At 39.2% G+C, this 23,171-nt stretch overlaps 1 long non-coding RNA gene across 10 annotated transcripts; it reads right to left on the bottom strand.

Moving 5' to 3' along the window:
• Positions 1 to 22,827, bottom strand: LOC123516275. Of its 10 annotated transcripts, XR_006678145.1 has the most exons (17): positions 22,706 to 22,827; positions 13,832 to 14,020; positions 12,977 to 13,120; positions 12,652 to 12,694; positions 10,914 to 11,103; positions 10,485 to 10,652; positions 10,159 to 10,241; positions 9,858 to 9,900; positions 9,474 to 9,549; positions 9,026 to 9,103; positions 8,576 to 8,653; positions 5,362 to 5,414; positions 4,126 to 4,178; positions 2,808 to 2,860; positions 1,052 to 1,176; positions 686 to 733; positions 1 to 14 (listed from the first exon to the last, which is right to left on the bottom strand). It is a non-coding gene; the product is annotated as an uncharacterized LOC123516275 (long non-coding RNA). The 10 variants fall into 10 exon arrangements; XR_006678141.1 differs by lacking the exon at positions 9,474 to 9,549; XR_006678139.1 differs by lacking the exon at positions 10,159 to 10,241.
• Positions 22,828 to 23,171: the final 344 nt, after the last annotated feature.

Genomic DNA, 23,171 nt, shown 5'->3' with positions numbered 1-23,171 from the left:
TCTCCATCATTCTTCTGAAATGCAAGTAAATTCTAATCAATGAATTTTTTCTCTTCCTCTCCAACACACACACAATAGGAAACTAGAGAAAATTCAAAGGACCACTACAAAGATGTCAGAAATAAAGGGACTTATCTATGGAGGCTAGGAGAGCTATGTTGTCTCTATATTGATGTTAAAACAGAGAGAGAGAGAGAGAGAGAGAGAGAGAGAGAGAGAGAGAGAGAGAGAGAGAGAGAGAGAGAGAGAGAGAGAGAGAGAGAGAATCTTTATTAACCAATAGAAAAGACTAATACATTATAAAAGAAACCAACAATAGCCATAGCAATAATTCTCTCTCTGTACACACACAACAATTCATGTGCGTGCCAATGTGCACACACACATACGTTGCTGTAAGCATAATTCAATCTCGCACGTCTTTCTAACACAGTGACAAAAAAATTACGCACACCATGTCTGTTTAACGTGCTGTGTATGTTTGTGTCAAAGATGCATAAAAAAGAATGAAGGCAGAAAAGTTAGTTAATAAGGAAGAAGACGAAGAAGATTAAATAGAAAGAAAAGAGAATGTTACGCAAATAAAAAGGAAAACTAAAAATAATAAAAATGCAAAAATACAGAAAACTAAAAATAAGATATAGGTAATAATAAAAACAATAATAAACGAATAAAGACAACTTACCAATGTTCAAATGTCTTCCTTCTTTCACTAGGCAAGGCTTGAGTGAACCTGAGAGAGAGAGAGAGAGAGAGAGAGAATTAATCTTTCCATAATAAATCAAACCCCACAAAAATAAATAAAACAAATAGAGAATAAATGTCAACATTACAAAGGCCTTTATCAGCAAAACAGTTGTCCACAGCAATGGTTAGTGACGCCAACCTTCAGCGACTCATCCGAAAAGGTCATCATGGCCAAGTATTATTATTATTATTATTATTATTATTATAGTAGTAGTAGTAGTAGTTGGATGGTTGTTGTTGTTGTTGTTGTTGGTAGTGGTTTTTTGTTGGTGTTGGTGGTTGCTGGTTGTCCACCAGTACTCACATGAAGCACTTAACAGTGATATCTTCATGTTGCTTGAAAGATTGAGTTGGTGTCACCAGAGAGATAGTGTTCAGACTGGTGACAGGTGGGGCCGCTCAACTGGTGAACTGGGGGCGTTGCTGGACCTGTTGAGAAAATGAGATTGTAAAGTAGTGTAGTTTAGCCTGTACACACACACAAACTCATTCCCTCTCTTTCTTTCTTTCATATTGCCTACTTACACATCTCTTGAGCTTGTCAACTGCTCTCCCAGCAGGAGGCAGCTTGCACTCCAAAATGTGCCTTGGATGTTTGCAGGTTACAGTGTGTTATCCAGTGCACACAATGAGCCACTTGTGATGCTCACAGGTGATATGTGAATGTCCTGCAGACTGTGGCGAAGGTGTGCGTGCGCGATAATGTTGATAAACAAATCTCTCCCAGTGCTCTATGGTCCCTCTCCTCCCCTTGCCTCATTGAAACTTTTTTTTTATCTAAAGCATCTTTAATCAACTGTCCCGATAACTTCCCCAGGGAAGGAAGGGGACACAGGATGGGTGGGTAACATCCCTTGGAATGCACCCTATGTGTTGGCCACCTGTCAGCAGTTCAATCCCAGGGTCAAGATGAGTCACTTGGCTGCCTGGATGCCACTCACCATGTTTCCCGTAAACAATGGAAGGGCCAGGATGGGCAAGAGTGAGATTGGGAGCCAACTACAACTACAAAGTGTTGTGGAAAAAACCCAGAAATGACAAAGGTGATTATTATAATGGCAAAAAACTGAAAAAATACATCACAAAACTACAATAAAGTTTCATAACACTTGAAGTTTTACTACAAACTCTAAAGTACAGTGTGAAACATTGTGTTTGCTAGAGTTAACTGAACTGATGTAGGTGGTTGACAAGGCTTTGGTCACGATCACAATCTTCCCATTAAAAAGTTCACTCCAAACCTTGAAATTTCAAATCCCAATTGGTATTTTTGGTCCCAATTATAATTGAGATTAGATTCTACAATAATTGAAAGAGAGGGATGATGATAAATAATAACAAGAAGGAATACATCTCCTAAACAATAAATGAATAAAGCAAAGCCTTGAGTGTCGAGGTGTTCAGACAAATGCCTCATCAGCAGCATACTGGCTCCAGGTGTGGGGGGAGAGGTGCCACCACAGAACGCAGCACTGCACCCCCCGACCACCACACCCTCACCTGTACTTTGTCTCGTCATCTGTGTCATCACCACACCTGTACACCACTAGTCAACACCTTACCTCACCTGTACAAGCCTTTCATTCAAGCTTCATCAAATACTACAATGCAGTGACATAGTCGATAAGGTGGTGAACATGGGATCGGGCAGACGTCTATGCGTAGGTTCGAATCCCACCACATACCGATTTAAAGCTATGCCATTTGTCAAGTGGTTTGTGTATAAGCTTAACAGCATACTCTTCAAGTATGCCTATGGAGAGAGAGAGAGAGAGAGAGAGAGAGAGAGAGAGAGAGAGAGAGAGAGAGAGAGAGAGAGAGAGAGAGAGAGAGAGAGAGAGAGAGAGAGAGAGAGAGAGAGAGAGAGAGAGAGAGAGAGAGAGAGAGAGAGAGAGAGAGAGAGAGAGAGAGAGAGAGAGAGCCTATTAATCTTTATAAATGAACAGAATTGATTGAACTCAATAGAAAAGACTAATTACACTACAAAAGGAAGAAACTATCAACAGTAACATTAATAATAATGTGAATAATAAAAATAATGGGTTAATTTCCCAGCTTACCTGAGGAGTGATTGACAGGTTAACATGATTCCTCCCCTCCTTCCAATTTGTACCTGTCAAAGATGAGACATGGAAATTAATGTTTGACTGGTTAAGATACCATGGCATTAATCAAACACACACACACACACATCAGTCAAAACTATTACAACAATTTCTCTCTCTGACATGGAAGGCATTTCTTTCTCTTGGTCTGGCTATTGAATGTCTTTGTACTGGATCAAGGTATGTTGTGTAGGTGGAGTCACTAAGGTGAAGAAGCCCCTGCCTACTATGTTGTTAGATATATTAGTTCAACTGAAGGATTAGCCTGAAAGTCACCTGTTCCTTTTGGGCTTAGTCTAGGTGTGAGCAAACTACAGCCCACAAAAGGAATTTATGCAGCCCAATAAATGTTGCTAAATTTGAAGGAGCAAGTTAATAAAGAACGCCAAATAGTATAGTGAGCATTTAGTTTTCTTTCCGCAAGTGTGTGAGAATGGCTTTTACTTTAGAAGCCTTTAATTTTGTATTCTAAATATTAATGATTTTGGGTTAACACAATGTGCAGCCCTGAGATTGATTTTCTTAATGTGGCCCTAGCACTACAAAGTTTGTCCACCCCCTGGCCTAACTAATATCATTAAAAAAGTTAACTCCACACCTTGAAATTTCAAATCCCAATTGGTATTTTTGGCCCCAATTATAACCGAGATTAGATTCTACAATAAATAAAAGAGAGGGATGATGATGATAAATAATAAAAACAACAAGAAGGAATACATCTTAACAATAAATGAATAAAGCAAAGCCTTGAGTGTTGAGGTGTTCAGACAAATGCCTCATCAGCAGCATACTGGCTCCAGGTGTGGGGTGAGAGGTGCTACCACAGAACGCAGCACTGCACCCCCCGACCACCACACCCTCACCTGTACTTTGTCTCGTCATGTGTCATCACCACACCTGTACACCACTAATCAACACCTTACCTCACCTGTACAAGCCTATCATTCAAGCTTCATCAAATACTACAATGCCTAACTTTACCTGCATAAGCCTTTCCTTTCATTCACCTCTTAGCCATTTAAGTATGCAAGAGAGAGAGAGAGAGAGAGAGAGAGAGAGAGAGAGAGAGAGAGAGAGAGAGAGAGAGAGAGAGAGAGAGAGAGAGAGAGAGAGAGAGAGAGAGAGAGAGAGAGAGCCTATTAATCTTTATAAATGAACAGAATTGATTGAACTCAATAGAAAAGACTAATTACACTACAAAAGGAAGAAACTATCAACAGTAACATTAATAATAATGTGAATAATAAAATAATGGGTTAATTTCCCAGCTTACCTGAGGAGTGATTGACAGGTTAACATGATTCCTCCCCTCCTTCCAATTTGTACCTGTCAAAGATGAGACATGGAAATTAATGTTTGACTGGTTAAGATACCATGGCATTAATCAAACACACACACACACACATCAGTCAAAACTATTACAACAATTTCTCTCTCTGACATGGAAGGCATTTCTCTCTTGGTCTGGCTATTGAATGTCTTTGTACTGGATCAAGGTATGTTGTGTAGGTGGAGTCACTAAGGTGAAGAAGCCCCTGCCTACTATGTTGTCAGATATATTAGTTCAACTGAAGGATTAGCCTGAAAGTCACCTGTTCCTTTTGGGCTTAGTCTAGGTGTGAGCAAACTACAGCCCACAAAAGGAATTTATGCAGCCCAATAAATGTTGCTAAATTTGAAGGAGCAAGTTAATAAAGAACGCCAAATAGTATAGTGAGCATTTAGTTTTCTTTCCACAAGTGTGTGAGAATGGCTTTTACTTTAGAAGCCTTTAATTTTGTATTCTAAATATTAATGATTTTGGGTTAACACAATGTGCAGCCCTGAGATTGATTTTCTTAATGTGGCCCTAGCACTACAAAGTTTGTCCACCCCTGGCCTAACTAATATCATTAAAAAGTTAACTCCACACCTTGAAATTTCAAATCCCAATTGGTATTTTTGGCCCCAATTATAACCGAGATTAGATTCTACAATAAATAAAAGAGAGGGATGATGATGATAAATAATAAAAACAACAAGAAGGAATACATCTCCTTAACAATAAATGAATAAAGCAAAGCCTTGAGTGTTGAGGTGTTCAGACAAATGCCTCATCAGCAGCATACTGGCTCCAGGTGTGGGGTGAGAGGTGCTACCACAGAACGCAGCACTGCACCCCCCGACCACCACACCCTCACCTGTACTTTGTCTCGTCATCTGTGTCATCACCACACCTGTACACCACTAATCAACACCTTACCTCACCTGTACAAGCCTATCATTCAAGCTTCATCAAATACTACAATGCCTAACTTTACCTGCATAAGCCTTTCCTTTCATTCACCTCTTAGCCATTTAAGTATGCGAGAGCGAGAGAGAGAGAGAGAGCCTATTAATCTTTATAAATGAACAGAATTGATTGAACTCAATAGAAAAGACTAATTACACTACAAAAGGAAGAAACTATCAACAGTAACATTAATAATAATGTGAATAATAAAAATAATGGGTTAATTTCCCAGCTTACCTGAGGAGTGATTGACAGGTTAACATGATTCCTCCCCTCCTTCCAATTTGTACCTGTCAAAGATGAGACATGGAAATTAATGTTTGACTGGTTAAGATACCATGGCATTAATCAAACACACACACACACATCAGTCAAAACTATTACAACAATTTCTCTCTCTGACATGGAAGGCATTTCTCTCTCTTGGTCTGGCTATTGAATGTCTTTGTACTGGATCAAGGTATGTTGTGTAGGTGGAGTCACTAAGGTGAAGAAGCCCCTGCCTACTATGTTGTCAGATATATTAGTTCAACTGAAGGATTAGCCTGAAAGTCACCTGTTCCTTTTGGGCTTAGTCTAGGTGTGAGCAAACTACAGCCCACAAAAGGAATTTATGCAGCCCAATAAATGTTGCTAAATTTGAAGGAGCAAGTTAATAAAGAACGCCAAATAGTATAGTGAGCATTTAGTTTTCTTTCCGCAAGTGTGTGAGAATGGCTTTTACTTTAGAAGCCTTTAATTTTGTATTCTAAATATTAATGATTTTGGGTTAACACAATGTGCAGCCCTGAGATTGATTTTCTTAATGTGGCCCTAGCACTACAAAAGTTTGTCCACCCCTGGCCTAACTAATATCATTAAAAAGTTAACTCCACACCTTGAAATTTCAAATCCCAATTGGTATTTTTGGCCCCAATTATAACCGAGATTAGATTCTACAATAAATAAAAGAGAGGGATGATGATAAATAATAAAAACAACAAGAAGGAATACATCTCCTAAACAATAAATGAATAAAGCAAAGCCTTAAGTGTTGAGGTGTTCAGACAAATGCCTCATCAGCAGCATACTGGCTCCAGGTGTGGGGTGAGAGGTGCTACCACAGAACGCAGCACTGCACCCCCCGACCACCACACCCTCACCTGTACTTTGTCTCGTCATCTGTGTCATCACCACACCTGTACACCACTAATCAACACCTTACCTCACCTGTACAAGCCTATCATTCAAGCTTCATCAAATACTACAATGCCTAACTTTACCTGCATAAGCCTTTCCTTTCATTCACCTCTTAGCCATTTAAGTATGAGAGAGAGAGAGAGAGAGAGAGAGAGAGAGAGAGAGAGAGAGAGAGAGAGAGAGAGAGAGAGAGAGAGAGAGAGAGAGAGAGAGAGAGAGAGAGAGAGAGAGAGAGAGAGAGTTATTAAAGCAATTTTCTACCTGATATTGAATCTCTTTCACTCTCTCTCTCCCACACAATGTATGCACAGCAATTCATGTGCTTGTCATTAATGTGCGCGTGCAAACACACACACATTACTGTAAGCACAATTCAATCTCGCACATTTTTTTACACGACAAAAAATTACACACACCAAGCCTATTTGATGTACTGTGTGTGTGTGTGTGTGTATTTACCTAGTTATATATTACAGTTTGAGTGGGGCCCATTGTGACCTATCCATATCTAAATTTATCCAAAAATTTCCTTAAATTTATTCACAATTTCTGCTGCTACATTCTCATCATTCAAACTGTTTCTAATGTCCACCGTCCTATATGGAAAATAACTTAAATATTTCTCAGACATTGACACTTACTGATCCTTTAAGTGTCCTTTTGTCTTTCTATCTCTATCTTCAATCAGTGATACCAGTTCTTGTCTATCTTTCCCATACTATCTTGTACACCTTTATTAGATCTCTTCCCTCCCGTCTAGGTTAGTAGTTCCATTTCCTTAGGTATATCTTCACAGGAAGGTCCTTCATTTATGGCACCTTGTTTTTGGTTATCCTTTGGACTTTTTCTAGTTTCCTGAAGTCCTTTCGCATGTGTGGTGACCAAACCACTGCTGCATATTCAAGTCCAGGTCTTGTTATAATTGTTAAGATCTTTTTCATCACTCTTGTCCTTGGAGTTAAATGCCACCTTGATATTTAGTGTTTTACATGTTGAAGCAAATAAAACCCATTTGTGCCTTCCTGGGGGCAGGGTGCCTCGTATAATCACTTCTAGATCCTTCACTTCCTTTTTTTTTCATTCTAACCACTTCTCCCATTTTGTACTCCCACATAGGCCTTCTATTACTTTTTACCCATCTCCATCACATGACATTTTTTGGCATTAAATTCTGATTTCTACTTTTGGCTCCATTTCCAGGGCTTGTCAATATCTCTACAATTCCATACAATCCTTGTAGTTCCTTATTACTCTCTAGAGCTTCAAATCATCGGCAAACAAATTTATGTATCTACTCAGATTCTTCAGCATTTTGCTAATACAGTGGAGACTCAATACTCAAACTTAATTAGGTCTAAATCAAAAAGTTTGATTATTGGTACCTACAAATCAGGTAATTTGTTTTAATCTTAACAAAACCAAGTTTATAAAAATTTTCATGTATCTTTTTTTCATAATTTTGATTTGCACATACCACAAATGAAGGCTGGCGATGGATAACTTGGAAGAAAAAGGGAGAAGGGAAGTCACCAAAGGACCAGTCACTATCCATGAAAATATCGCTAACTTTTCTTCTGGTGTGATTCTTGTGAATCCACTAGTGGAGGGCTGTGGCTCACTAACACTTGCTCTCACCAGATTCCTTAATTCCACCATTAGTAAGACATTGGTGCCATCGTAAGTTTCTAAATGAAAAACTATCAAAAGAATGCAGAAGAATGTTGCTTTTCTTGAGACTGCAGTAGGACTAAGGATGAGCACCAGCATCCAGTATATAGGATCATCAGTAATACGGTATCAGAATGGGACAGTGATGGCTGCAAAAACGGAGAGGACAGAGCTTTGTATATGACCAAATGTGTGGCGGTTTCATTACCAGATATTTTTACCACTACAAACCTTTGGTGTTAATGCAAATTTATAAATGAATAATTACAGACAGAAAGCAAAAGAACGTTATTCTGATAACCGCGGCAGCACAACTGGCATAGGGAAGAGGGAGAGGCCACGAAGCCTTTGTTTACAACCAAAGATGTGGACGTTTGACTATCACGTATCTTTTTAAATCTTAAATCATAGGAAGGAAGGAAGGAAATTCAAAAAGAGGCGAGAGAAAGGAAGGAAAAAAATGAATAAATATACAATGAAATAAAAGAACAAGAGGAGAATAAGATAAAGCATAAAAAACAAAATTAAAAAGAACAAAGACAAGACAAAAACAATAAGATAAATAAAACAAAAATAAAAATAAACAAATAAAAAGAGAACTTACTAATGTTCAAATGTGAGATAACTTTAAATGATCTCTCTTCCTTCCATCGCTGGTTCTCTTGGCAAGGCTCCAGCAAACCTGAGAGAGAGAGAGAGAGAGAGAGAGAGAGAGAGAGAGAGAGAGAGAGAGAGAGAGAGAGAGAGAGAGAGAGAGAGAGAGAGAGAGAGAGAGAGAGAGAGAGAGGGGGGATATTATACTTTTCAAACACCACAAAAATAAATAAACAGATGTAATATTTGATAAATGAATAAATACTTAAAATATTGCAAAGGCCTTTATCAGCTAGAAAATTGTCCACAGCAATGGTTAGTGACGCCAACCTTCAAGCGACTCATCCGAAAAAGGTCATCATGTCAGGCCCCTAATAACAGTAGCATTCAAAAAGACAAGACAAAAACAATAAGATAAATAAAACAAAAATAAAAATAAACAAATAAAAAGAGAACTTACTAATGTTCAAATGTGAGATAACTTTAAATGATCTCTCTTCCTTCCATCGCTGGTTCTCTTGGCAAGGCTCCAGCAAACCTGAGAGAGAGAGAGAGAGAGAGAGAGAGAGAGAGAGAGAGAGAGAGAGAGAGAGAGAGAGAGAGAGAGAGAGAGAGAGAGAGAGAGAGAGAGAGAGAGAGAGAGAGAGAATATTATACTTTTCAAACACCACAAAAATAAATAAACAGATGTAATATTTGATAAATGAATAAATACTTAAAATATTGCAAAGGCCTTTATCAGCTAGAAAATTGTCCACAGCAATGGTTAGTGACGCCAACCTTCAAGCGACTCATCCGAAAAAGGTCATCATGTCAGGCCCCTAATAACAGTAGCATTCAAAAAGACAAGACAAAAACAATAAGATAAATAAAACAAAAATAAAATAAACAAATAAAAGAGAACTTACTAATGTTCAAATGTGAGATAACTTTAAATGATCTCTTCCTTCCATCGCTGGTTCTCTTGGCAAGGCTCCAGCAAACCTGAGAGAGAGAGAGAGAGAGAGAGAGAGAGAGAGAGAGAGAGAGAGAGAGAGAGAGAGAGAGAGAGAGAGAGAGAGAGAATATTATACTTTTCAAACACCACAAAAATAAATAAACAGATGTAATATTTGATAAATGAATAAATACTTAAAATATTGCAAAGGCCTTTATCAGCTAGAAAATTGTCCACAGCAATGGTTAGTGACGCCAACCTTCAAGCGACTCATCCGAAAAAGGTCATCATGTCAGGCCCCTAATAACAGTAGTGGTAGTGGAGGAAAAGTTATAAATGTGTTTTTGTTTCTTACCTTCTTCCTTCTGCTGGCGTCCTGTTGGTGTCCAGCAGGCAAGCTGGGGAGAGACAAGAGTGGTCAGGGCAAGGTCAAAGGTCAGGTAGGTCACTGTGTTTGTGTGTTGTATCAGTATATCTTTAGTTATCATGAACCTCAAATAATGTAGGTAAAAGTCACATCATTTTAAAATGCACACACACAGTACATCGTGTAGTGTAGTGGTCAGCATGATGTCACAATTAAGAGGGCTCAGTTTCGAGTCCCAGGAAGCGGCGAGGCAAATGGGCAAGCCTCTTAATGTGTAGCCCCTGTTCACCTAGCAGCAAGTAGGTACGGGATGTAACTCGAGGGGTTGTGGCCTCGCTGTCCCAGTGTGTGGAGTGTGTTGTGGTCTCAATCCTACCCAAAGATTGGTCTATGAGCTCTGAGCTCGCTCCATAATGGGAGAGACTGGCTGGGTGACCAGCAGACAACTGTGGTGAATCACACACACACACACACACACACACACACACACACACACACACACACACACACACACACACACACTAGAAGTCAGATGAAATACATACAGAATAATGATTCAATGATTTAATCTTATATCCACACAAACAAATTAACACAATACAAAACTAAGCTCACCTCTTCCTCTTGAGGCTTCCTTAGTCAAAATGTTAAAAGTGTTTTGGTGCCTTATCTTAATTTCTTCTTTCTTCTCTCTTCCTCTTGTCTTTTTCTTCATTTCTCATTCTCTTCCTTCCACCTGGCTTGCCTTCCTTCTCTCCCCCTTTTTCCTTCATTTGTCCGTCCCTGCAATGCAACACACACATTACACACACAAACACAGACACACATGCATACAAACCCAACATTACCTCAGTGATCCGTAACGTCTGTCAGTTCACATCAGTTTCGGGATTATTTCATCATTTGCAAATCTTTGAGTAAAGTAAAATAGTGCTCCTAGGGCATTTTTGTTTTTGGAGTAAATAATAATGTCTCAAGGGTCTTCTAGTTTTTCACTAAAATACCTTGAAGATAATTCAAAATGGCAGTAAGAAAGACATTTACCAGTTTATTGTGTCCATCTGTTCTTTCCTTCCTTCACACCGTCTCACCCCCTGCCAGCCTTTGTCAGGCACCGAGCCAGGTCAGTGCCCCGGGTTGCCCAGCTTCACCTGTGCCCATCGACCTATCCAGGTCAAGTTGCCAGTTAGTGCATTATGACTCATGTTGGCCAGTGTTTGTTGAGTGTTGCCAGCTGTGCAAGAGATAAAGAGAACGTGACAACCATAAAAGTTAGGAACATGGAAATACTAGGAGTTATGTCACTAGAACCATGGAAACACTTAAAAAACCTGCCACACTTCAACTAAAGCCCTTTAGATATAGGTAGCAACTTTCATGGACGTTTCTCCTGTTAGTAAAGCAAAGTTTCTCTCACTAAAACTGGAAAAACACCCTTGAAACATATGCAATCAGGTCACTCAAAAGTGGGCACGTAGGTGTGGCCATAAGCTTCAAACACATTCCTCATCATTGCCACATCTGAGGAAAGGCCTGTCTAGTCCCACTTCATCTACTTATCCTGTCTGTCTTTCCTTCTTTCCATCTCTATAAAAAAATTGGTGCAGTTCCAAAATCATTCACAATTTTGCTGTCTCAGATGAATTTTTTTTTTTATTCTCTTATCTTTTTTAGGTTCTGCCCACCCTCAACGTGGCATATGAGTGCTGGAGTGTGAATTTACTGTCACTTCTACCTGACCTGCCTTGCCAGTCACTCCTGACCTGCTTCCACATACACTGGGCAATGGAAAAGGAATTCTACCTGACTTGACTCACCAGTCACTCCTGATCTCCCTTCACACACATTGAGCAATGAGAGAGAGAGAGAGAGAGAGAGAGAGAGAGAGAGAGAGAGAGAGAGAGAGAGAGAGAGAGAGAGAGAGAGAGAGAGAGAGAGAGAGAGAGAGAGAGAGAGAGAGAGAGAGAGAGAGAGAGAGAGAGAGAGAGAGAGAGAGAGAGAGAGAGAGAGAGAGAGAGAGAGAGAGAGAGAGAGAGAGAGAGAGAGAGAGAGAGAGAGAGAGAGAGAGAGAGAGAGAGAGAGAGAGAGAGAGAGAGAGAGAGAGAGAGAGAGAGAGAGAGAGAGAGAGAGAGAGAGAGAGAGAGAGAGAGAGAGAGAGAGAGAGAGAGAGAGAGAGAGAGAGAGAGAGAGAGAGAGAGAGAGAGAGAGAGAGAGAGAGAGAGAGAGAGAGAGAGAGAGAGAGAGAGAGAGAGAGAGAGAGAGAGAGAGAGAGAGAGAGAGAGAGAGAGAGAGAGAGAGAGAGAGAGAGAGAGAGAGAGAGAGAGAGAGAGAGAGAGAGAGAGAGAGAGAGAGAGAGAGAGAGAGAGAGAGAGAGAGAGAGAGAGAGAGAGAGAGAGAGAGAGAGAGAGAGAGAGAGAGAGAGAGAGAGAGAGAGAGAGAGAGAGAGAGAGAGAGAGAGAGAGAGAGAGGGGGGATAAAAAAGAATGAAAAAATGAAATGGAGTGAGGAGAAAGATTGATAATAAAAGAAATAGGGAAAGAATGTAGAGAAAGAGAAAACTAGTAAAACTTTCTCATACTAAACCAAATCCCACAATAAATAAAACAAATAGATGAGTAAATATCAATATTGCAAAGGCCTTTATCAGCAAAACAGTTGTCCACAGCAATGGTTAGTGACGCCAACCTTCAGCGACTCATCCGAAGCAAAGGTCATCATGTCAAGCCCCTAATAACAGTAGTGGTGGTGGAGGAAAAGTTCTAAATGTGTTTTTGTTTCTTACCTTCTTCCTTCTGCTGGCGTCCAGTTACTGTCCAGCAGGCAAGCTGGGGAGAGACAGAGTGGTCAGGGCAAGGTCAAAGGTCGGATAGGTCACTGTGTGTTAGTGTGTGTGTTGTATCAGTATATCTTTAGTATCATGAACCTCAAATAATGTAGGTAAAAGTCATCATTTTTAACACACACACACACACACACACACACACACACACACACACACACACACACACACGAACTAGAAGTCAGATGAAATACATACAGAATAATGATTCAATGATTTAATCATACATGCACACAAACAAATTAACACAATACAAAACTGAGCTCACCTCTTCTTCAGGCTTCCTGAGTCAAAATGTTAAGTGTTTTGGTTTCTTATCTTAGTTTCTTCTTCTTTTTCTTCATTTCTCATTCTCTTCCTTACACCTGGCTTGCATTCCTTCTCCCTTCCTCTTTCCTTCATTTGTCTGTCCCTGCAACGCAACACAACACATTACTTCACACAAACACACAAAAAACATCACACACACGTACAAGCCCAACTTTACCTCAGTGATCCGTAACGTCTGTCAGTTCACATCAGTTTCGGGATAATTTCATCACTGGCAGACCTTTGGGTGAAGTCTTTTGTTCCTTTCTTTTTGGTGTGTTAATGTTAGTGTGTTTCAGGAATACAAACAGGTTTCAAGGGGAGTGTTTTTCAAGATTTCCCAAGTGTTGAGAGTAAATATAAATAATAATGTTTCAAGTGTTTTCTAAAGTTTTTCACTAAAACACCTTGATGGTACTTGAAAAAAAAATAATAAAATAAAATAAAATAAAATAAAATAAAATAAAATAATAAAAATAATCCCCAAAACTAATAAATCATCCTCAAAACACAAACATTTACATTTTTTACCTCACCAAAACATCAAAAGTTTGGAACTCTGAAAATGCTGCAATCTTTTTAAAGTGACTCCAAATGCACAAAAAACACTCAAAACACAACCAAAGCAACATTTACATTCCAAAAACTCACTCAAACATTAAAATTACCTTCCCCAAAACAAAGCATTGCAAAACACTCAAAATGTTTGTTTGGGGAACTGCAAATATAAATAAATAATAATAATAAAAAAAAAAAAGTAATAAACTTAAAATTGAAAAAAAAAAAAAAAAAAAAAAAAAAAAAAACCATTCACCTGTTTATTGTTCCAATCTGTTCTTTCCTTCCTGCACACCGTCTTGCCTCCTGCCAGCCTGCCCTGTCAGGCACCAAGCCAGGTCAGTGCCCTGGGTTGCCCACCTTCACCTGTGGCCATTGCCCTATCCAGGTCAAGTTGCCAGTAGGTGCATTATGACTCCTGTTGGCCAGTGCTGAGTGTTGCCAGCTGTGCAATAGATAGAGAACATGACAACCATAAAAGTTAGGAATATGGAAATACTAAGAGTTGTCACTAGAACCATGGAAACACTTAAAAAAACCTGCCACACTTCAAGTAAAGCCCTTTAAATAAAGGTTGCAGCTGTCACAGATGTTTCTCCTGTTAGTAAAGTCACTAACACTGAAAAAACACTCTTGAAACCCAAGTAGTCAGGACACTCAAAAGTGGCCAGTTAGGTGAGACCGTGAGCTACACACGCGCGCACACACACACCCCATCATTGCCACATCTCTGAGAAAAGGCCTGTCTAGCCCTGCTCCACCTACTTGAATTTTAAAAAATTATATCATTCGCAAATTTCTTCTACCCCATCAGAGATATCTTTGTTTTTCTATTAATGAAAATGAGAAAAAAATAATAAAAAATAAATAAATAAAGACCTATTTGGATTGCTAGTTCCCTTAAAGATTCAAATAGAATCAGCCAAAATTCAGGGACAAATGTCTTGAAACTTCCTTCTTAAAAGAAACCAAGTCGTAGGAAGATGGATGTATGGAAGGATGCACTGAGTCAGAATTTACTAGAGAAAGGTATGAATGATTGAGAATACTGGTCAATTCTTGCATTAAAATTGGACAAAATAAGGATGAGAGGAAGAAAGCCTTGTGCAGTGAGGTCACAGGAGGGAGGCATGCAGTTAGCATGAATATAGCAACAAGATAGTAGAGATGGAACATATCAGTAGTTAGAAAGAGGTTGATAGTCAATCACAGGAGGGAAGTTGAGACGAAAAGGTTTTAATTCCACCGTCTAATAAATCCCTCCAAACATGCAAAGAGTACTCCACATGGATGAATAAGGCCCTTGTACAGAGTGAGCAGTTGGAGGGGTGAGAAAAACTGGCAGAGACGCCACAGAATGCATAACTTCATAGAAACTGTTTTAGCAAGAGATCAGATGTGAAGTTTCCAGTTAAGATTATGAATAAAGGACAGACCGAGGATATTCAGTGTGGATGACGGAGACAGTAGAGTGCCATTGAAGAAGAAAGGATAGTTGTCTGGAAGATAGTGTCAAATTGATTGATGGAGGATTTGAATTTTTGAGGCATTGGAAACTAAGTTTTCTCTGCCCCAATCGGAAATCTTAGAGGTCGTCTCAGAAAGGACATGGAAAGATGTAGGGTGGTATCATCAGCGGAGTGAATAAGGCAACAAGTTTAAGATCATAAATGAATAATAGAAAGAGCAGGTGACAGGACAAAACCCTGATGAACACCACTGTTAATAAATTTTGGAGAACAGAGGTTGTTTGCCATGGCAGCAATAGAAGGGTCGGAAAGGAAACTTGAGATAAAGTTGCAGAGAAAAGGATAGAAACCATAGGAGGGCAGTTTTGAAATCAGCTTTGTGCCTGACTATCAAAAACTTTTGATGTCTAACATGACAGCAAAAGTTTACCTTAAAGGAGATATAAAAGTTTCAACCATCATCAATGTAGCATGAGTGTAGGAGTGCAACTTTGCTGCCACTTCTACCTGACCTGACCTGCCTTTACACATGGAGAGAGAGGCAAGGCTTGAGTGAACCTGAGAGAGAGAGAGAGAGAGAGAGAGAGAGAGAGAGAGAGAGAGAGAGAGAGAGAGAGAGAGAGAGAGAGAGAGAGAGAGAGAGAGAGAGAGAGAGAGAGAGAGAGAGAGAGAGAGAGAGAGAGAGAGAGAGAGAGAGAGAGAGAGAGAAATTACATAGAGATTCACATAATCTAATCTAACCTAACCTAAACACAGCATTAGCTGTGCTTACTGAACCTTTACCATATACTGCCTGCGTGCATGTGTACACACACAAACACACACACACACACAGAAGAAAAAGAAAGGTGATACTAGTAGGAGATTTTAATTGTAAAGAAGTGGATTGGGAAAATCTAGTAAGTGGTGTTGGAGAGGAAGCATGGGGAGAGAGATTCCTTAATCTAATGATGGAAAATATGATGGAACAGAGGGTGAAAGAAAATACTAGATATAGAGATGATGAACCGGCTAGACTGGATTTGGTGTTAACACGAGAAGTGTACCTATGTGGGGATATACAATATAAATGTCCATTGGGGAAGAGTTATGGAAATGCAGATGGCAATAACACAGCGAAGGAGAGATGAGACATACAGGAGTGGCAGATTGAATTATAGAAAGATGGACACAGAAAATTTGAAAAATTTTAGAACATTAGATTGGGAGATGTTACAAATCAGAGAAGTGCAAAAAAATAATATATATATATATATATATATATATATATATATAAAGAAGGAGTTATGAAATTTGTACCAAAGTATAAACCGAGAGAGGAAGGAAGAAAGGATTGGTTTAATGCAACTTGTGTTAAGGCTAAAGAAAAGAGATGTGGCTTGGAAAAGATGGAAAAGAGCAGGAATATACTAAATAAGGAGAATTATAGAGTGGCGAGAAATGAGTATGTGAGGGTAAGGAGGAGGAAGAAAGAAAATTTGAAAAGATATTGTAGACAAGAGTAAGGAACATCCAAAATTGTTTTACAGGTTCATAAATGGTAAACTTAAAAGAGAGAGTCCATTGAAAGATTAAAAGGAGAGCAAGGGATAGTAGATGACCCTAAGAATATTGCAGAATTGCTAAATAATAGGTTTCAACAAGTATTTACTAAAGAAACAATGTTTGTAAAGCCTCAGAATGTACAAGGAAATGTGCACATGGATGACATTAAGATACCTAAAAGGAGTTATATAAAATGTTGGAGGAACTTAAAGATGATAAAGCGATGGGACCAGATGAAGTTTCAGGAAAATTATTGAAGGAATGTAGAGAAGAATTGATTGATCCATTATATGATATTATAAGGTGCTCATTAGAAACGGGGAAGTACCAGTAGAGTGGAAAAGAGCTGAAGTGGTGCCCATTTATAAGGGAGGCAGTAAGGAAGAGCCTCTTAACTATAGACCTGTGTCTTTAACAAGTGTGGTCGGTAAGATTTGTGAGAGGGTGATAAAGAAATATTGGATACGGTTCCTGGAGGATCATAAGTTATTATCGGATCATCAATTTGGCTTTAGGAAAGGGAGGTCATGTGTAACAAATCTACTGAGCTTTTATTCAAGAGTGGTTGACAAAAGAGAGAGAGAGAGAGAGAGAGGGATGGACTGTGTATATTTGGATTTGAAAAAAGCTTTTGACAAGGTACCTCACATGAGACTGCTATGGAAATTAGAGATTTATGGAGGACTGAAGGGAAAAGTGTTAAAGTGGATGGAAAACTACTTGAGATGGAGGGAGATGAGAACGGTAATAAGGGATGCAAAGTCGGACTGGTTGGTGGTGGAGAGTGGAGTCCCACAAGGTTCAGTGCTGGCACCAATACTTTTCCTTGTCTATATTAATGATATGCCAGAGGGAGTAAACAGTTATATTAATTTGTTTGTGGATGATGCGAAGTTGTGTAGGTGTGTGAAGAGTGAAGATTGTGAAATTTTACAGGCAGATCTGGATAGGATTTGGGAGTGGAGCAAGAGGTGGGAGATGGAATTTAATCTGAGCAAAAGTCATGTGATGGAGATGGGGAAGAGTGGAAGACGGCCAAGAGGGTTATATAAGATGGGTGAAGTAGTGTTGAAAAAGGTGGAAAAGGAAAAGGATTTGGGAGTGATAATACAAGACAATGGGCAGTTTGGGGCTCATATTGACAAGATGTTTGGAGAAATATATAATTTGATTAGAAATATTGGATTAGCCTTTCATTATATGGATAAAGATATGATGAAGAAATTAATTAATACTGTAATTAGACCAAGATTGGAATATGCTGGGGTGGTTTGGTCCCCTTATAAAAAGAAGCATATAAGGAAGTTGGAGAGATTGCAGAGAATGGCAACAAAAATGGTTCCAGAATTGGCAGAAATGACCTATGAGGAGAGCTTAAGGTGGAAATTCGTTAATTTGGTCAAAAAAATTGAAAAATTGGGAACTTGGTACTTGGGTTCGTCTCTGGAGAGGGAAGCCATGGCCAAAGTTGCCAGGCACATAACGCACTGCTTACCTGGTAATGGCGGGTTTAAAGGGCCGGCCCTTTCAATACCCAAGCGTGCATACGCTCCTTTTTCTTCTAGTCTTTGTTTTGCTTGTATTTATTTATTATTTTTTTTTAGCTGTTTTATTTATTTTTGCGTGATGTACGATAGTTTAGTATCAGACAGTGAGGGTGAGGAAGACGCTACTCCCTCAGTACCAATCGATACAGCCTTAGGGAGTGCACGTGCGTGCAGCCTACCTGTTGATCGTATTTTACACGTGTTGGGTTCCCAAATTGTGACAATGTTGACGTAAGGCCATGATGTAACATGGCCTGAAACTATCTAAACAGCCACTACCAGCCTCCAAGCAGTTGTCAAGGGATTATGTAAGTACATATCTGAGTTTGGTACATATTGGAGTGAGTTATTTTTTTTTTTTTTTATACCATGTGGGCTTTTCACGGAATTTATGGGCTAAAGGATACTTTTAGGGTACCTCCTATCTTAAAGCCCACCTGCTAGGAAACCGTTGCCCCGAGTGAGGAAGCGAGTTATGTGGGGGTTTTGAAGATGTTCACAGAAAAATGCGCTTTTCTCGACTTTCAGTTTTTCAGCATATACTGTTGAATAACTTTTTCAGTAATTGGTCAATTTCAAAAGTTTTTGCAGCAAAATGATCAACAACCTCATCTTAACAAATGCTAGCATGATAATGCATGAACTCACTCAAATAAATTTACAACAGGCTTATAAACTCAAATTTTGATGAAAAAAAGGTAACAATTTGGCGTGTAATGAAATTGTTATAACATAGGTTATGTGTATGCCGATGCTAACATTTATTTGTTGTTATGTATATTATATGTGGTTAAGAGGAAATTGCCACACTGTTATTAGTTTTGACTTTATAATGGTATTTTGAATTATTTTCTTATCGCCGAAAAAATATTTATTGCAAAAAAACTACGCCACATTTGTGTACCAAATTAACACTGAAGACGTACACCATAAACGTACACCTTGTGTATAAATATTATTGAATTCGGTGAAAAAATAGCAATGGGAGAGCCAAAAAACCGATATTGATATCGAGTCATCAAATTACCACCTTAAAAGAAATTAATTTGCTTACCTTAGAATAAAGAAGAGAAAGAGGAGATTTAATACAGGTTTATAAACTGCTGAGTGGTTTGGATGAAGTGGATAATGAGCAAATGATGTTGAGAGGAAAATTTAAATAGAACTACGAGATTGCATAGTAAAAAGATAGCCAAGGGAATATGCTTAAAAGATGTGAAGAAATATAGTTTCCCACAGAGATGTGTGGAGGTGTGGAATACTTTGAGTGAGGAGGTGGTGTCAGCGAGGAGTGTGCATAGTTTTTTTAAAGGAAAGTTGGAAAGGAAAGTATGGATGTGTGTTGGAAAAAAAAATCCCGCTGGTTGCCAGATTTAGAGGAAAGTAGGAGAAAGAAAACAAAAAATCTAAAAGGAGGGTCCAGAACGGGTGTCTTGACACAAGTTGAAAGAGTAAGTCATAGGCAGGTGGAAATACAGACACTGTAAAAGTGTAGGGAATGAAGGAGTGAAGATACTGGTTAACCTATTAGGTGAATATAGGCAGGAAAGACCTGAATCACTATTGAAGACGGAAGTAGACAGACACGAGGACAATGATCAGAAAGTCAATCTTTGAGAAACATTAAAAAAAAGGTCGGTGCATATCTGCAACAGCTTGAATGATGATTGTAACACCAGAAAGTGTGCACAAATTCAAGGAAAAATGAGATGAAACTAGATATGGAGATAAGTCACCCAGATCCCTGCTGAAACCCTGTAATATACAACTAGGTAGAAATACATACATTCATACACAAGGAGTATGGCCCAGTTAGGTCCACAACATAACATAGGGTCATGCATGGGTTTTGCTGGGCAACCTTTGCTCTACCCTGTTGAAAGTTCCCCTGCACACCTTAATGGGTGGGCAGGGGCGTTAACAGGGGGAAGGGGGAGGAGGTGAGGCTAGGAGTGCTATATTGTCTATCTGTATCTAGATGAATGGAAGGGTAAATGAGAGAGAGAGAGAGAGAGAGAGAGAGAGAGAGAGAGAGAGAGAGAGAGAGAGAGAGAGAGAGAGAGAGAGAGAGAGAGAGAGAGAGAGAGAGAGAGAATCATCTTACAGAAAAAAACACATTTACAAATTTTGATTAATGTTTACTATTAGTCCTTGTCAGCAGCACATGACATGACTGCATGTTGTGGTAGTACTCACTGTACTTCACATCTCCAGTCAACTCTTGATTAGCATGTTTGAATGACATGATTTCAACTTAACATGACTTGATTTTAAGATGGTTAAATAATGGGGTTTATTCAAATTCACAGGTTAACTCAACTTGATGACATCAGGCACATCTACTGTATTTGATAGCTCATTAGATGAGTGGGCTGATAAGACACACCCAATTATGGCACACTGAAACAACACAGCACTAAAAAGTTAGATTACGTTAATCTAATCTTATAAATATGTCGTGTGTGTGTTTCACTGTTTGATCTGCTGCAGTCTCTGACGAGACAGCCAGACATTACCCTACGGAACGAGCTCAGAGCTCATTATAATATATATATATATATATATATATATATATATATATATATATATATATATATATATATACTATAAACTGATATCAAGTTCAGAAAAGATATGACAATCAAACTGGATCATGATGAAAAAGTTTGAAAAACCCTGACTTAAACTATCCTCATCCTAACTTTAACCATACCTATAGTCCTGCTCGTCTAAGAATGTGGATTGGGTGCGGCCCCCATGGGAAATAGCGGGAGGACAGCGCTGCCATACCTTTAATCCCTCGTTGGCTACCCCCCTCTCTTACCCCTCCCTCTTCCTTCCTGGTCAAGGACACCGCAGCTGACCTCCCATCACCTGTATGGATGGCGGGCGTGATTGGTGTTGCTGCCGTGAAGATTTGAATGTGGTTTTTTTCTTACTTATGTCAGCTTATTTTAAAGTACTTTCCTTCACGATATAATCTAATCATAACTATGGAACTATTTACCGATCCCAAACCGCAAGGAAACCTCTTTATAAGTATATATATATTTTTTTGCAACACTGTAAAATATGTATGCCACGTTTCTTGCCAGGCTTATGAATATATTATCAATAATAAGTTTACTGCTCTCTCATACGTTGTAATACTAAGGCTAAATGCGTATGTATATTTGCTGACCATATTTGCTAAAGTTTTACTAATATTAGAACTCTGCTGCATCACTGGCTATGAGACATGCTTCACCACTGTACAGCGGGAATTCCCCAACAAGCCACACCCAATCCACATTGTTGGAGGAGCAGGACTATAGTTGAGGCAATGTGTCTTCCTCAAAAGCCCTCTGACCAACAGCACAGTTAGATCAAATTAGGTTTTCCACATCCCGTCAGCTCAGTGAAAGAGCTGCAAAAGGGGAGCTGTGAAACAAGGATAGCTGGTGGGGATGTCTATATTAGGACAGTGCCACTCAATCTTGTACAGGGTATAAATTTAAAGATCAATCACTTTAAAAGATAATCAATGAGGCTATATGTTTGTTTGATCCATCAATGCTGAACACTCATGGAGTCTAAGTCTGCCAATATCCAGGATTCCAAACTAGAGTCAAACTAGCACAGGTCTATTATGACTTTTGTAAAGAGGCACTGTCCCAATATAACGGTCCCTCCAGTTCGCCTGATTTCCCGGCTCCCCTTTTGCAGCTTTTTCAATCTGCTAACATGTAAGAATGAAAGTAACCCAAACTAACCTAACTTTACTTAACTTGACTTAGCTGAGGTGACATGCACTGCTGATGGACCTTCATCTGAACGCTTCAGACCAATGGCGTGGTTAGGTTAAAGTTTAGGATAAAGCGGGCTCACACCAGTGCTGCCAGGCTGAGCTGCAAACTTTACTCCAAATTCACCCTTAACATTACCGTCTATTTTCATTTTATTAGTTCGTTAGATAATTTATGTGGATGTATAAATGACCATATGTATAGTAATGAAACAATATTACTGAAATTGTTACCCTGATAGTGCTCAAATTACCATAAAACAAGGCAATTACTCTGTACCTGACGGAATTGGTTCACTTGTAAGGCTAGAATGCACTGTCCCCGAGAAACCGTCCAGCGCGCTCGCCTCGTTTTCGTATTTCTCTGACCAATAGCGTGGCCTCATATATGTGACGCCAAATCATCTGGGTGGAAGAGCTGCGAAGTGGGAGCTGGGAATTGAGGCGAGCGCGCGGGACGGTTTCTCGGGGACAGTGCCGGTTTGCCGACCACTATATTAGGACAGTGCATGTAAATAATTACCATGAAGTCATTAGTCTCTATGGGGAGAATAAATAATCAGCCGTTATCTTCCGTCTGTAATGCCACAAACCACAAGTTCATAATAACAAACAGAACACAAGCAAATGAGGAACGAGTGGCCATCTGGGTTCAAGCCTGCACGTGGCTCGCCCTCTGGCCTCTTACAACACACCTACATCCACCTTTCAAATCAATTAATCTAACCACCACACTTGCAGCTCGCCTAACACACTTCAATCCTTCACTATGGCCGTGTACTAACCTTCAGGTAGGATATATGTATGAAGAAGCAAGGTGAAGTAATGGAGCAAAGACAACACAACCTGCGCCCCTCATGATCGACGAGCGAAAGACCAGGACGCTCCAAGGTTTTGATTTCCTTGCCAAGTTCGTATTTTATCTATTTATTTTCATAGAGTTTAGCAGGTTTTTCCTATATTTTCTTACTGTATTTGGTGTATGGTGTACTACTGAGCATTTTTAAATAGCTGGTAATGAACTATTTGGCTTAATTACAGCTAGAAATTAAATAAGAGCGACGAGTGATCTTTAATATAAAATGGTTTATCCTTATAATATTCCTGGTCATATAATTGGTTTGCAGAGTATTTTCTAAGTTTAATGATGATTTATAAATCTTGATATATTTTTCATTTCTTCGTTTCCTCTATTTCTTTACTTTCCTCACCTTAACATGGAATGTCAATGGTCTACTTGCCCGCTTCACT

Source organism: Portunus trituberculatus, chromosome 40, assembly GCF_017591435.1.
Source record: "Portunus trituberculatus isolate SZX2019 chromosome 40, ASM1759143v1, whole genome shotgun sequence".
NCBI classification, from domain to species: domain Eukaryota; kingdom Metazoa; phylum Arthropoda; class Malacostraca; order Decapoda; family Portunidae; genus Portunus; species Portunus trituberculatus.
Note: the sequence above shows the minus strand (reverse complement) of the source record. Positions and strands in the feature narration are given on the sequence as shown.